The following is a 17,367-nucleotide window of genomic DNA, read 5'->3' as shown; positions in this document are numbered from 1 at the left end:
TTTCTTTTGAGCCTCCATGGAATACCTATTTTAACTACAGCCTTAACAATTACCTTAATGAACATTATCTTTGTTCCTAACACAAGTCAAAATACTAAAATCTGTATCCTACAAAAAACTACAACTACTAACTACTGTAACCAAGTTCACCTAAGTCCGGTAGGTAATAAAATACGTAAAATTTAAGCACTCGTCCAAAATCTCAACTAATGATGTAAAACAAAACAAAATTAACCAGCAACAACAACTATTCAGCCATATTGAAATACACGTGTTCATGTTGAGCAAGGATTGCACTGTTGCCGTACTTAATTATAATTTTGGAAATACTAGAGAATTGGACACAAGCTATCCCGTATTTTTGCATTCATTTAGACGAAGATGGAAGAATGTTTTGTTTTGACTGCTCTGATAATTAAATACATTTAGCATTGCGAAAGATTAGTATTGTGGCGCCACCTTAGCTCACCTTTTATAAGGGAAGACAGAGACAACGAAATACAATATATACTGATTAAAAAGCAACAACAATAGGATAAAAGTTTCTATCTAGTTGCACGTCTCTTTGGTTGTCTCTACAGTGATGTTTAGCAAGCGCTTGGAGATCTTAACGTGATTTTTAACGTGCTCATAATCGCAAGTCAAAAAAACAACTTTAATATGCTCAAATCTTAAAAACCTTTGGTGAAAACTAAATACAATATTCTAAAATAAAATGAAAAATTTATTCTTTAAGTACATTGGCTAACATTTCAGGTGTAATGGACCTAGAAATATTAATAATTCTAAGTCGCAATTCGTCCAAATTAACGGATCTTTCATGTCGGTGTTGGTAAAGTATTTCCATCAAATAGCCCCATAAGAAGTAGTCGCAATGCGTCAGATCTGGAGATCGCAGAGGCCATGGATGGTACCTCTTGTGGAAATAAGCCGGTCAGGAAAAGTGTTTGTTATATTCCTACACTTGTCTAGCGTTGTGAGCGGGACATCCGTCTTGTTGAAATCAAATTTCCTCAGAATTAACATCCAAGTTTCATACAGCGGGTATAATATTTTGTTGCAATAAAAGCAAATATCTCTCTGAGTTTAAGATACCATCAATAAAAAAAGGCCCTACAATGTAATTGGCTAAAATACCAGCCAAAACATTTTCCTTTTGCTGGTATTGAGTTCGTAATGGATACTCAAATGTAGATTTTCCCGAGACCAATATCTCACGACTGAAGAATTATGTCGACCTAGAAGAGAAAAAGATGACTTGTCTGTAAATAAAATATTACTTGTGTAAAATTTTATTTACAGACCAGAGTCGTCATTTTGATCAATTTTTTCTCTTAAGGTTTCATAAAACTCCAAGCGTTTTATTTGATCTTCTGGAAAAATTTCTTGAGTGTTTTTAATTTTAAAGGCTTTGTACTTATTTCTTTTTAAAATATTGAGTACAGTACGACTTGGAATATCAAGTTCTTCAGAAATTTGGGAGCTAGAACAAGGTTCACTTACTTCCACAAAAGCACACACCTTGACCTCCTTTTCAATCCTAGCGTCAGGTATTCGACGAGGTTTCTGATCGCCACTAGAACATTTTGCATACCGATTTACACATCCCGACTGCTCAAACTTATACCAGATATTACAAATTGTTTTAGCAATAGGGACTTGCTGATCAGGATATGCAAATATAAAACGGCTAACACGTACATAGGTATGCGAGGAATTGCAACCGAACTTTAACCGGACTGATAAGCGCAACGACGACGCGATAGCCGCCCAGGGTGGAGCCAAGTTTGTTCTCGCTCTACTCCGTCTCCTTCTTACACATTACGCAAAAATCATATTCGAAATTTTTCAACCGCCGAACGTGTATAGGGCTCAGTAAAGATATTTATACCCAAAGATGCAGAGGAGCCGAACAAAAAAGCGAATAATATTTTGTTCGGTTTTTGGTTGCTGTTTTGTTTTTTAAAAATAGAATATGTCCTTAGTTAATGGGACATACAACAACCGTCACTAAAATAAAGCTGCTAAAATAATTTGAGCGTTTACAAAATAATAAAGCTCTCGTTTAACATGATATTAGTTATTTTTTTCAATATCTTTAAAACAACAAAACTTTGCAGTGAGACTTTGTATTGTTAGCGTCTGCCAAAAATTAAATTATATTATTACTTTGCCTGTTTGATATGGTCACCTACTAGTACCTAGGGCTTTATAATGCCTATTTAGATAAGTCTAAACATTTTTAAATAAGTGAAGTAATTCAGATTTGTTGATTAAGCAGAAATTTTATTAAAAAGATAGTTACATCACTCGGAAAGTAAAAACCTAAAGAATTAAGAACAGAATTAGGTAGAAGCCATGCGTATTCACTATTTCTACTAATCAAATTTTACTTAAGCATGTTTAGTTTACCCTGCAAAAACAGCCAAGCAATTATTGTTGACGATTCATAACTAACTCTAGACTTTTAACCCTGTAAAAAGTAAAATTTTTTATAAATATATTCATTGGTCAAAGATTTCAATTAATCATTGAACAGTTTACTAATATTAAGAATGCATGATCCTGCTCTGTATGTACTAAACAGTTTACTAATTTTTGCTAGATTCCAGACTTATGTCAAGATTAAAACGTGATCTGATTCAATTTACTAAGCTTATATATGCTTTTATCTATTTTTCATTTATTTATTTGCACATAAAAATAAAACACATAAAAACAGTTAATGATAAATTCAATTTAATTGTACAAAATACATAATATATTTAGAGTTTTGAAACATTTTTGATCACGTACTAATTCATAAATTCTTATTAAAAAAATCATTTAGCACGTTTTAAAATAAATTATTTAAAGTATTGATATAAAAAAACAACATTCAAAAAATAAAAATTTCAATTTTATTTTTGGATAAATGTGTGCGACAATTCCTGGAAAATTAATCCAACTAAACTTCAACATCCTGTAAAATCAACCCAGGCAATTTATTTATTTAAGTACAAGGCTCTCCTACAGATAGACTAAGCATTCCAATAACAGGAAAGCACAAAGTATCTTATGAATTTAAATACAAGTAAGCGCTTTGCCAAACATTACATTTTCACCAAACCTAACAAATATACCGAGCAATATAAACCTAACTACTTTATTTAATAGTATCTCTTATAAACAATAAAGAAGCATTTATACATATGAATAATGACAATAGGAAAAAAAGGACAATATTTATCGTTCTTTGTGAAATTAGGTATAATTTTTTAAGTATCGCTTAAACTGGAGAAAAATATATCATTATTCAAATTAGTTTCTTGAAAATCATTAAAACTACGGACGCATCTGAACAATGGAGAGTTAAACAAATAGTTTGAAGAATATCTTGAGATGCTAAAGGCCGATCTATTACGCAAAATATAAGGATTAACGTTGATATGTAAATTTTCCAGACAGAAAGGGCAGTTTAATAGACTAATATGATAAATTGTTAATAATTTTATAAATCAATATTAAATCAAAATTGTTTCTACGACTTTCTAAGGGCTTCATACCATAAAATTTTAAGTTATCATAGGAAGAAAAAAAATGTCTTTGTCTATTAAAGCGAAAATTTACTATATTAACAAACTTGCGTTGAACTATTTCAATTTGGTCAATATATTTGTGATACATCGGATTCCAAGCCACTGTCGCATATTCTATAGTAGGTTTAACGAATGCATTATATAATAATATTAATAATAATTGATTACTAAAACTCTTTGTAATTCCAGATATAAAACCTAGATTTTTTAGAGCTTTCTGAACAATGTTTTCTATATGAACGTCGAAGAGCAGTCTGGAATCCAACGTCACACCTAAATCCTTAATAAACTCCACATACTTCAAGATAGTGGCCCCGAGACAGACATCACATTTGTTTTGTGTCTGAGATGGTTTTCTGCTTAAAAGTATAGAATGACATTTTTCTCGATTAATAAATAATTTATTTAAGGTACAGTACCTTTCAAAATTTGCAAGATCAGATTACAGGGCACGAAATACTGATACCTTCTTAATTATTGTAAAGATTTTAAGGTCATCTGCATATGCAAGATATCTACAGGTAGAGAAACATTGGCCAATGTCATTTAAAAAAATTGAGAACAAAATCGGTCGCAAATGAGAACCTTGCGGTACTCCTGAAGTTACGGTTGTACAAGAAGACTTTACTCCATTTATGACAACGTACTGAGAGCGATTTGTTAGATAACTTTTAATGAGTTTGAGTAGGGCCCCGTGGACACCGAAATTCTCCAACTTCACGAAAAGTGTAGGATAATGTACCTTATCAAAAGCCTTAGAAAAGTCGGTGTACACGACACAAGTTTCTAGACCACTATCCATACTTTCGTTTATACTCTGAATAAATGCTATTAAATTGGTTATTACCGATCTTTTTTGAAAAAGCCATGTTGGTTTACATCAATAGCTTCTTTGACCTTAAAGAATAATTGTCTAAACAACAAAGATTTAAAAAGTTTACCAAAGTGACTAAGTAGGGAAATAGGCCTGTAATTCCGTACATAAGTTTTTTCTCCAGTTTTAAATACTGGCACAATTTGAGCTGTTTTCCAAATATTAGGAAAAATGCCGCTGGATAAACATTGATTATACGAAATATGCAAAGGCTTGCACAAGCTAGGCCAATACTTCGAAAAAAATGAAGGAAAACCGTCTGGGCCAGGTCCCTTTTTAGGATTCACAGATATAAGTGCGGATTTAATGTCATTTATATCATTATTGTTAACTACAAAACATTCTTGACATTGACTAGGCTCAATTAAAGTTGGTGTATCAGAAGGTTCAAATACTCCACTTAAATATTTAGAAAAGAGTTCGCTAATGTCAACACAATTCGAAGCTTCCTGATCATTAAATTTCATTTTTATTGGTAATTTTATTTGTTGTGAAATGGCCCGAAATATTTAACGTCTTTGACAATGTTTATTTTTGTTTTATAAATATAATCTTTGTAATCATTGCGTATATTAATCTTTACTGTTTTGCGTAAATTTGAAAAGTTGTCGTAATCAGATGTCTTCGGTACAGTTTCCACATTTTATGTGCCTTTAATTTATTTTTAATTAGATTGATTGTGTGTTTAGAAAACCATAGAGGGTATTGTCCCTTATTGATCTTAATTCTAGGGATGTGGTTAACAACAATGTTATCTAAAACTGTATCAAAAATATATACAATTATTTTAATAATAGCCTTGACCCACTTATTTTAAACGTATGATTTTTTCGTAATTATTCTTACAAAAATTACTTCAGACTGGTCACGTTTAAAAAATCAATGAACAATTTAATGGTATTAAAATTTCATGTCCTCGATCGGCTTGTATAATAAAGTTTAATTAGTTTTGGCAGATTCCATGATTTTGGAATGATTAAAATCAGTACTTCTATTGGTAACGGGATCTGACTCGATGTACTAAACTTTTATTTAATTGATAAATTTAATTTATTTGTCCAAAAAAGGTCAATTTTGATGAAAACCTATAAAACTTGATTATTTATTGGAACATTTTGATCACGTACTGATAACAAACTCACTGTGTCGCATATGACGTAGCTGGCGACAACAAATTATAACTGGATCTATTTATTAATTTATCAAATTTATTAATTAATTTTTTTTTATTCCAATTTAATATTCGTATAAGCAATGTCATATAAATTTAAATTAAATTATGTAACATGTCAATTAATTAAAAAAAAAATATTTTTAACCCATTTAACTCATATTGATAATTATTTAAGAACAAATAAAGATAAGAATAAAATAGGCATTTGTATCCCCAACTGATAATTTCATTTTATCATTCTTTCATCCAAATTTTTTAAAAAATGGGAAAAATAAACACTTAATCGGAATCAATGGTATCTTTACTCTTCCAAACACAAGAAATAGCATCTCGTGTAGCATAATGATAGTCAATATCAATAACCAACATAAGCTAAAGAATCAGGAAAACATCAAAAGTTTTAGCCTTATAAACCACCAGAATTAACAACTTCCAATGGGAAAATAAATGGGCTCGCTGTTACCTCCAATAGTGGATCTCCAAATCTCAGGTCATATATCAATGACGCATTTATTATTTGGGATAAAAGCGATACAGAGCTAGCAAACTTTCTGGAGCACATCAGGTCAAATTTTTAGTCATAATTAGAATTTCTAGATCAACCAGCCAATATTACAGTATAAACTCTCAAACTTGAAACTCTTAAAAAAAAACAATACAGATATTCTGAATCTTAAATTAAAAGAAAAAAAAGGCATACATATCCACCAAAATAGAGCTAAAAATAGATTTATAATTGGAGATATATAAAATAAATACAAATTAGCTAAAGAAGGAAATATTTGTTCCTTAGAAAATAATTTAATTGCATCTCTAAAAGGCTGTAATACCCCGCCGAAACTAATTTTATTAGGCCCTTTTCGGATATGAATATACCCTAAAACTTTTCGTTCTATTAACGTAAAAAAAGCTGCACTATTTAAGACACAAATAACTAAAATTAGACTCGAAATTATTATTTATATAAAATCCTTTACTACCAAGTATTATTTGTAAATCACATTTACTTATAAAGATTCTAAATCGATTGCACTAATATGCCAAAATAATATATTTTAATATAATTCAGAAACAAAAACTATAAGCTAAATATTCGATCCTTTCGTACTAAAATATTTTCAATTTATAGAGATAGAAACAAACCTGGCTCATACCGGTTTAAACTCAGATCATGTAAAATTTTAAAGGTCGAACAGACCCAAATTTTTAACTGCTACACCAAAATTTAATTTTAATCCAACATCGAGGTTGCAATCTTTTTTTTCGATTTGAACTCTAAAAAGAAAATTACGCTGTTATCCCTAAGGTAATTTTATCTTATAATCTTAAATAAAGGACCAATCATATTTATACATTTATAATTTTATTAAGAAAAAGTTCATTTATTTTTTTAATCACCCCAATTAAATATTAAATACATTAAAAACCTTAAATCCCAAAAGATTAAAACAATTTTATTATAAAACTCTATAGGGTCTTCTCGTCTTCAATAAAAATTTAAGCTTATTAACTTAAAAATAAAATTCTAATTAAATTAATTAGAGACAGCTATTTTCTCATTTAACCCTTCATACAAGTTTCTAATTGAGAAACTAATGATTATGCTACCTTTGCACGGTTAAGCTACCGCGGCCATTGAAATTACTTATTGGACAGGTTAGACTTTAAATTATCCCCAGAAAGACATGTTTTTAATAAACAGGTGGAAATTTTTTTGCCGAATTCCTTTATTTAACCTAAAAAAAAATTAAATACTAAATATAAAAATAAATTATTATACTATTTTTATCATTATTACTAAATTTTAATAATTTAAATTTATATATACATACAACTCTGATCATTCTGATTCAGTAAGGGTAGGAATCATTTAAATCCTGTATAGGAGGGCAGTCACAAACAATGTAGACCTCAACAAGGAAATAAATAGCAAATATCACCAAAAGCTTACAGCGAATCGGTATCTAAGCAAACACTATTAGGAAAACAGCAGAACTAACAAGCAAAGAGCTGCAGCAATTAAAGGATCCTACATAACGTTTAACGAATTTAAATTTATATATACATACAACTCCGATCATTCTGATTTAGTAAGGGTAGGAATCATTAAAATCCTGTATAGGAGGGCAGGCACAAATAATGTAGACCTCAACAAGGAATTAAATAGCAAATATCACCAAAAGCTTACAGCAATATTGGTATCTAAGCAAACACTATTAGGAAAGCAGCAGAACTAACAAGCAAAGAGCTGCAGCAATTAAAGGATCCTACATAACGTTTAACGAAGTCAAAGAAACTTCGAAGAAAATCATAAAAATTGGCAGATAATTCAACATCAATTTTGCTTTTGAAAACAACTTTTTAAAATTTACTATCGAAGATCAAACAAGAATGTCTGGTCACCAAGAACTATATATACCAAATCTCCTGTGAATGTGGACCGACCACTGGAATCCAGGAAAAAAGAACATCGAAAGTGGACCCAAACGGAAAAGGTTTCCATATTAGGAATAGCAGAGCAGGCTTGGTCCAAGGGCGGTAACATACATTGGACAGAAGCAAAGAATCTGCAAAGGGCAACATTAAAAGAAACAAACATTTCTGGAAGCAACCTAATATATCCCTAAAGACCAAGAAAACTTTAGCCAGCCAGTGTTAATATTTCCAATATCTAGAGACTTCTACTGTTGGGACACATGACCAGACATTACACACTTCTAGCTCTAGTATATGAACCTGTGAAAGAGTTGGTATTAGTTTACACTTGATAATGGTTGGTGATTCTTCCTAAGTGAAATGCCGTGCTAAATTTAATATAAAGGAAATTTAGCTTCTACGACTTTTAAAAATAGTTAATTTTGTTATTTATTAAACTGATCTACTTCAGGCGTTAGACGGGAAACCAGATCGATTCCAGCTATTCTGACTTTTCCAATGCCTTTGATAGAATTAACCCATAAAGGGTAAAATGTTTCTTTATTTCGATTTATCTTCCTTTCACACAAAAATTGTTAAGCTCTTTGATGCTTCCTTCCCAATGATTAAAATCAAACCGAAATCCAAACCTATAAAATCTTGGTTCACGAAGGGTTTGAAAGTATCTTCAAGAAATCTGGGATCTCTTCACACAATAAGAAAGTTCACTGACTTTCCAGTTTTTCATAGCTATTTCAATTCTTACCGAGCCTTGTATCGTCGTCTGAGAAGAACCTCTAAGCAAACTTACTACTCCAACCGTTTAAGCGGTTCATCTAACAAATATAAGGAGAGTTGGAAAATTATTAATGATATTTGTCACAATTGTGGTAAGCAGTCAAGACAATGCCCTGAAGTCTCTCCCAATGATTTTAACATTTTTTTTTCTAATATTGCTCTACAACTTCAGCAAAATTTGAACCCTTCAGTGGATCCTCTTTCCTTTATGCCAGCCATTCATGTTCCAAATTCCTTCTTCTTTATACCTACAAACCTAAACGAATTCAAAGATATTCTGTATATTGAAAAAAAAAAATTCAACTGGAGAAGACAACCTTTCAGCTAAAATTTTTCTCAACCTTCCAGAAACGGCGCTAAAGGCGCTAGTTGACGCAATTAACCTTTCCTGGAGCAAGGAGATATTTCCATCTTGCCTTAAATCAGCTAAAGTTATCCCAATTCACAAGGGTGGAGCTCTTGATAATCCTTCTAACTTTCGTCCCATCTTTCTCTTGTCTACGCTATCAGAGGTAATCGAAAAACTGGTTAAAAATCGAATAATGTCCCTCTTAAAGTCCAAAAACATCCTCACCAGACTTTAATTTGGCTTCCGTGAAAATACCAGTACCAATGATGCCATGTTTAATTTTTTTCATGAGCTTTACTCCCAGATAAATGATGGTGGAGTTTCGGCGGCAGCTTTTTGTGATTTGTCGAAGGCTTTCGATTGTGTCTGCCATAGGATTCTGCTGAGGAAGCTTCATCATTATGGATTTCGGGGAGTTTCATCTTCTTGGTCTATCTGCAAGATCGGCAACAACGAGTGCTTGTAGGATCTAAGTATTCTGATTACCATCCTATCGCCTTGGGAGTTTTTTTCAGGGTTCAGTTTTGGGGCCTATCCTTTTTTCCTATACATAAATGATCTTACCAATCTTAATGTACAGGGGAAATTTACTCTATTTGCCGATGATACCACACTTCTTTGGTACAGCCCAGACACAGATACTCTGCGAACTACATTAGCAACTGATCTTCAGGCAGTAAATCTCTGGTTTGAATCAAACTTGCTGTCACTAAATCCTCAAAAAACCAAATTATTGTGTTTTAAGTGTGCTCTAGACCACGTGCCTTTTTCTAATTCAGTAGTTCAGCAGTTTGATAATACAAAATTTTTGGGTATATTCATTGACAGAGAACTCAGATTTGAAGAGCATATCCTCGGTACTTGCAAAAAGGTGTCTGCAGGTTGTTTTGTAGAGTGGCTACCCTGGAGCTTGGCATGGAGTTTGGAAGATCTGTATATTTTTCATTAATTGAATCCCAGCTTAGGTATGCATTGCAAGCGTGCTGTACGTTACATCTGTGGGGCAGAATCCTGTCGCCCATTATTTGTTAGGCTGGGCATACACACTGTCTTCTCCCTCTACATTAAGGAAGTGGCCTGCTTACTTTTTGCAAATCGCTTTAAATTCATAACCCCAAATCCAAGATACTTAACGCGTCAAGTGAACGATCTAAATCTTCCCTAAGTGTAAGTTTACAGTATTTGATTTGTTTGTATGGTTAGAATTCTTTGCTGTCTTATACTTGAGGGGATAATTGTGGAATTTAATTTACTTTTTATGTATTTTTTTCTGCTGTTCTTATGTATTGTTTTCTGATGTTTGTTTTAGAACTCAAGGGGTGTACTATGGGGTGTAGTGGTTAAGTTTAGTGGTAGTAATTTAAGTGCATTAAAATTGCATATACTAATGAACAAATATCACGGACAATTTTTATTTCTTTATTCAAAATTCGTAATGGCAAAATGTCTAAAACTCTTGAAAAATTAAAAAAACTCTTTACAATTTTAAAAAGTCAAAATGCAGGCCATTATTTTACTGAAAAAATAACATTTAATAGCATCACTTACATACAAATAGTTAGAAAAAACATACATTTATATGATATGATTGTTCCTTTCATCTGTAAAGACGTAATTCCAGCTTTATTGGTCCGAAGTAGCAAAACATCCAATCGAATACATCTGATATTCCAAATATATTTTACATTTAAGCTGAAGCGTAACATTTTAGCCGCAAAATGTAAATTCGGAATGCCAAATATAAATTCAGACCGAAATTTCCAGCATAGCCGGCCAACAACGTCAGCGTCCCGCTAATTTTAGCCAAAGGCTCGTATGGGCCGAACGGCCCTGAATCGATTTTGATTTATTCAGCCATGATAGATGGAAGGTCCCTTCGGGTTAATGGACTATTCTAATTTTTGCGAAGTTAAATCACGTTCGAAACAGGGTTTACGATTTACAGAATATGATTTAAGTTAATCGGATTTATTATCAAAATCTTTTGATTTTTAATTTTGGGATAAAGTTTTGGTGTTTAGATCTCAACGCTTCTACAATTTATATGGTAATTCTCGAACTTTATATGGTAAAATTTGGTTTGTTAATATTTTCATACCGATTTATAGTAATGCAGTCTACAATGTTAAATTGTACGTCTATTATTTCTACTTAGAAATAATTATTGATGAAATCTGAGAATAGTTAGATCATCTGCCAAAATAATAAAATCAACGCTAGGGTCAGTACACTCACTCAGTACATTTTTAAGATACATCATATTGCTACGGTTACTTTTTCACATGGATCATCATTTATTTACTGGTCAATATTAGAATGCATTTAATTAGTCAAAATTTATAATATTATTATTATATCCAATAAAAGTACAAATAGAAAACCTTCTATCCAATTGAACCATTTATTCTGCATAAATAAAGTATAAAGTGAAGGCACTGTATAATACATAAGAGTGATAGCATGAAATATAATGAATGCTTTCTATGAATATTGAATTAATTCTTAATTTGGTACCATTTCATGTCTTTATTGTTGATGTTGTTGTATGTCTTCATTGTTGAATTTCTACAATTGTTCAATTCTATCAGTATAGTCTTGCAGGCAGCAGTCAGGGAATATTTTGTGTGATGGAAAATATTATAGCTATTTGTCCTTATCCATTCTGTGAATAATTTAGGGAATCAACTGCTGAATCCTTTTGTTTGTCATATCCTTTTATTTTCATGCCTTATTCCTTATTAGGGGAAAAGACCTTTGGTACTTACTTTAGGATTGAAAGTGTTTTAGGAAATATAGGAACTAATTATGTTAATTTGTTTCTTATATTTTATTAAGAGAAAACAAACACAATAGACATTATAGATTTTTCAAAAGTAAACATGTCACTGTCACTTTCTTACAGGGCTGGGATTTTTAAAATCATGACTCGATCTCGATAGGACCATGACTCCGAATTCGATTCAAACAACTAATAGATTTAATTCGACCCTATTTTCCACAACCTTCTGTTAATAATAGAGGCAGAGGAAATAGAGTTACCATTGAATGGGCAGTTTTAGTACATATATCAAGATTTTATGCCACATATTGTTACTAAAGAAGCATTGGACAAGATTAACATTAAGAAATTAACATTTATAGAGAAATCCAATTTCCCTCGTGTTCTAGGTCCTATTGATTGCACACATGTTGCCATATTAAAACCAAAAGTGGAGGAACACTTTTTAATGAACACAAGTTTTTGTGATATTTCATGAAGTGGTGGTTTTAATCGACATTTTTTATTTTAAAGAAATAATATAAGTATATATTTAAATAAAAAAACTCGGAGGCGAAAAAAAAATAAAATAAATAAAAAAATTCTTAGTGTTTATGAATAGAAAAGACAACTGACGTTTCAATACCATCTGTCAAATATTAGAGAAAATAACAAATATATACCAAGAAACCTAAATCAAATCGAATAAAACTAGTTTAGCCGACGACTGAAATTTAGAATCACCCTTCTCGTCACGACTGAATCACGATCGAATTCGAAGTCGTGGTCGTATCGAGATCGAGTCGTGATTTTAAAATCCAAGCCCAGGTTATGTTTGACATTCAATTTTGGAAATTGACGTTTCAGTCAGAACACGGCAACCCAGGGTAGCTGCATGTATTACAACAAATTTAAAATTTGATTTCACTAATGATGTCTCACCGATAAAACTTTCCTAATAATTAAGTGATGTGTATGGTGAATCATTGATTTTTCGATATTTACTGAGTTTGATTATGATAGCGATGGTATGCAAGGTTGCGCTAGCTTCAGTATGAGCGAAGGCTAATGTAAGTATTTTGATGGGTCGGATCTTCTGTCTATTAATGAGTATTGAAGCGGGATTCCTGGTCTTTCTTTTCTGGTGCGAAAAAGCGAAGTGCGAACATTTAGCAATGTCGGATTGAAGTTATCGGGTAAAATTTAGGATTAAATTTTACCATCCGCTAATGTAGTGGGATTTATTTGATCAACACTGTTTCGAGGTATTATCCGAGCATAATATTTTTCGAAAATTCTCTTTGGGAGATTTAATTTTCGTAAATCGAAATTTGATGTTCGACTTTATGTCGTTTCAATCCTCTTCACCTGCGTCACCTAATTGAAAATCCTGCTAATTCAGGCTTTTTTTTATTTGTACTAAATTGCGACCAACCGTTTTCCTCGCATCGTATTTTCCTTTGCAAATTCTTCGTGGGAATTGTAACACTCAGAAAGTAAGTAAGCATGAGGCAGCCCACCCACTAAAGACCCTGAAAGATGGCGATTTTAGCAAAGTATGTAAATATTGTTTACTTATTAATTAATAATTCTTTTCTGTCAATTAATCATTGAATAGTTAAATTGGTTACATAAAGTTTCATAAGATTTTAATTATCTTTGTGCAGTGTAAAATTCTTGTAGTTTAAATTTAAATAAAATATTATATTCATTTCTCTGCAAAGTAAATGTATTAAGTAATTTGTAAGCTTCCCATAATTGCGTTAAGTAATTGAAACTTCTAAACATAATTTCAATCAATATTAGAATGATATAAGAATTACATTTCAATCATTTCCAAGTCCAAGTCAAGTCCTTTTAAAAAAGAAATCTCTCGCACTTCTAAATCACAAGCTAAGAACGCTTGTAGTTTGTTAATTAGGTAAATTATAAAAAGTAATTAGAGTAACCGATCCTGACATAGCTTGGTTGTTTCATTCTTTACCTATTTAGCTGAAGATAACTGCTTAAGAGACTTAAGGGTAAGCACCCTCCTCCTGATTGTAAAAAAAATAACTAAAATCATTATTTTGAAATGTATAGTAACAAGTTGGATTGTCGGACATACCTCATGAACCTGGAGTTTGGTGGAGTGTCTCATGCGCGGGTGAGTTATGAGTTTATGGCACGGTCGAGTTTTTTATGTTGCATCTCGACAATTTTCTGCATCAGTTTAGCTTTATTTGGATTTAAGGAGCTTAGTTCTAAATGGTTGAAATGGATGGGTAAGGCTTCACTGGTAGACGGCGATAACTTCAATTGCGGCAGTTCTATGTTTTTGTAGAGGGCTTCAGAATCCCTGTGATTTTTCACACTCAGGGTTCACAATCAGGGCCAATTTCCAGAATGTAGGTGCGATTCAAGGGAATATTATCTTTGTTGGTGCCACAAATTTGGGTAGCTGCAATTGGTTGTGGTATAACTAACATCCATTTTTCTTTTGTCTAGTTTTTCAGCTTTGTTGTAATTAATTTCGATATGGGTTTGGTGGCATTATGATGTGATTGCGCTAAATTTCAACATCTGTACTTCGCCGGGTGAGTCTTTGTCTATTGGCAAAGGGCTGAGATTTTGGCAAATATATTCATTAGCAGTAATCTGCTGACATGGTTTTTTGGATTTTGCATACTTCAGCTCATTGAGGATTAGGAATTTGGATTGAGGAAATATTATCTTGTGAAAAGTTTGTGCTGGGGTAGGTAAGGGGTACAGATGGTAAAGTAAGTAACTATCTTTCTTTACCATAGGCACTTCAATTATAAAAATAACCTTGTTTCCTTTTGCGTAACTTTTAATACTTAAAACCCTTTCGAAAAAAGTTTTCTAGGTTTGAATCAAACGGGAGTCTGCCGGAGAATCGAAGTATGAAAGGTATTTAATTTTGAAAAGAGTATTTAATTTTAAACGTCATATATTTCTTGAAAAAATGTGGTTACATGAGCTAGCATTGCTTGTAGAAGAAAGAAGTGTTTATCTTCAGAATTCATTTGATCAAGTCTTTTGACTTCTTTTTGAATTTGAATAATTTGTCATTCTACAATATTTTGATTACTAGATATATTTTTTAAAAGTTTTTAAAATAAACTATTAGAGCTTATATTATAGTCATTATAGTCCTCAATTATAGTCATTTGTTTATGCATTAATGATTTTAAATTATTTTCGTTTTGTAGTATAGAAGTAATGGCCGTGTCATACCGTTAAGCATCTTCTATGTCTAAGTTACCGGTTATACTTTTTACTATGTTGCCTAAACCGTTTATTAGTTCCCTTTTTTCGTGTATTTTAAAATTAAGAGGATTTATCTGAAGTAATTGATTTCTTATTTTCTTTTCTAGAGTTGTGGCCAAATTGTAAGAATTAAAGTATTCCTTTTTATATAGAGAGCAGTTTTCTATATTTTTTCCTAGGTTAGGTATAGTTTCTTGTAAAATAAGGGATTGGTTTACTATGGGATTTATATCGTAAATTTGTATAAAGGTCCAATAATCGATAATATTTTGTGAGTTTCCTAATTTAAGATTCTTTCTCACGTCATGGAGGGTTACATCGGCTCTTGCGATGAGGAGCTCCACACTCTTAGTCTAACGTATTCTATATTGCCTATATATATAGAAGCCGATGTGTGTGGTTCCAAGCCCTTTAGTCTATGGTGGTCAAGGTTGGACCCTTGCTAAACGTTCGATTCCCAATAGATTAGGTCGAAGTGTGACTGCCTCCTGGGGTGCCTTTCGTAGATAAGGTTCGATGCCGATAAAGTTATGATAGCGAACCACGAAACGGGCTTTTTAAAAAGTTTTATTTCGAACGTTACAGCGTGTCTTATGACTAACTTATTTAATGTCTAAAATCTAACTGGTTATATTTTTTGTAACTGCTCCTATAAGTAAACTAATATTATTTGTGAAATAAGCAGATAATCATATTATGCAGAATAAAGGAATATATACATTAGTAAGGGGTTCTATGGTCCATAACTTACGAGTCACCTTATCTCTGAGAATTTTTATACAGAGCAAAATTCCATTCATTCGTGTTTTTTATTGTTGTTTGGTGAACGTGTATTTTCATAGAAACTGTATGACAGTTGTACGCCAAACAGATATTGTCAAGTGTGAAGTGTACGAGCAAAGTTGCGGTTTTCACAATGGTAAAATTAACGGAACGAGAAAAAATAGAAATTCTGTGCATGGTTGGGTTTGGTGGTAGAACACGTACTTAAATAGAAACTGCTCAATTATTCAATGAAATCCATCCTTATCGTCCTCCGATATGACAAAAGGTGGTGAGTAGAATAGAGGCTAAATTTAGAGAATTCGGTCATGTTAGAGATCTGCCGAAATCTGGTGGTCCTGTTCGAGATGAAAATGAACAACTTGACGTTTTGCTTTCTTTGGAAGAAAATCCATGCAATCCTCTGTCGCAGATTGGGGCAAATTTACACATGGTGAAATCTATAGTTCACCGAATGGTTAAAAAGCACAAATATCACCCCTACAAAGTTATTCCTGTGCAAAAGTTATTTGATGATGATTTCGATAGGCGAAATAAGTTTTTTGAACGCTTACAAAACATGTGCAATCTAAATAATAATTTAGTAACAAATATAATTTTTTCCGATGAAGCCACATTCTGTTTGAATGGTAGTGTGAACAGACAAAATTGTCGATATTGGGCAACAGAAAATCCGCATTGGATGATGGAGGTAAACACCCAGTACCCTCAAAAACTAAATGTGTGGTGTGGAATAGTGCGCGGAAGAGTAATGGGTCCCTTTTTCTTTGAACAGACTTTAACGGGACAAGTGTATCTTGGTTTTTGTCCAATTTGAATTAGTTCCAGCATTACTAGCTTTATTTCCAAATCCATTGAACCCAGACTATCCTGACGAAGAACTAATTTTCCAGCAAGATGGCGCTCCTCCGTACTGTGCTGCCTCTGTGCGTACATTTTTAGATGAAACCTTTCCCAATCGGTGGATAGGAAGGAGAGGACCCATCGAATGGCCTGCTAGGTCGCCTGACCTAACACCAATGGACTTTTTTTTTGTGGGGATACCTCAAGTCGAAGGTATTGGTTAATAGGCTAAATAATCTAGACGACTTGAAAGAGAGAATTCGCAGAGAAGTGCGCGCCATAACTCCGGAAATGATTGAAAATGTGCAACGAGACTTTATTGATCGCCTTGGATATTGTCAAGCCGTGAATGGCAACCAATTTGAACATTTAACTCAATTTTTGTTCTTTTTTTGATTGTTACATGAATCGTCTTTTTTTCGATAACTGTTAACTTTTGGTATATTTCATGATGCATAAAACATACGTAGAATTCCACGCGAATTTCAAAGATGAAATAAAAAAAGGTGCTTTCATTTGAAAAAA

At 32.3% G+C, this 17,367-nt stretch overlaps 2 protein-coding genes across 5 annotated transcripts in view; one reads left to right on the top strand and one right to left on the bottom strand.

The window, feature by feature from the left end:
- Window positions 1-17,367, top strand: part of LOC126735754 (uncharacterized) — a 119,893-nt gene that overhangs the window by 31,397 nt on the left and 71,129 nt on the right. The window lies entirely within an intron of this gene.
- LOC126735727 (phospholipase A1 VesT1.02-like) overlaps window positions 1-17,367 on the bottom strand; it is a 76,185-nt gene that overhangs the window by 3,525 nt on the left and 55,293 nt on the right. The window lies entirely within an intron of this gene.

Source organism: Anthonomus grandis, chromosome 1 (genome assembly GCF_022605725.1).
Source record: "Anthonomus grandis grandis chromosome 1, icAntGran1.3, whole genome shotgun sequence".
NCBI lineage: Eukaryota > Metazoa > Arthropoda > Insecta > Coleoptera > Curculionidae > Anthonomus > Anthonomus grandis.
This window is presented reverse-complemented; position numbering and strand designations above follow the sequence as displayed.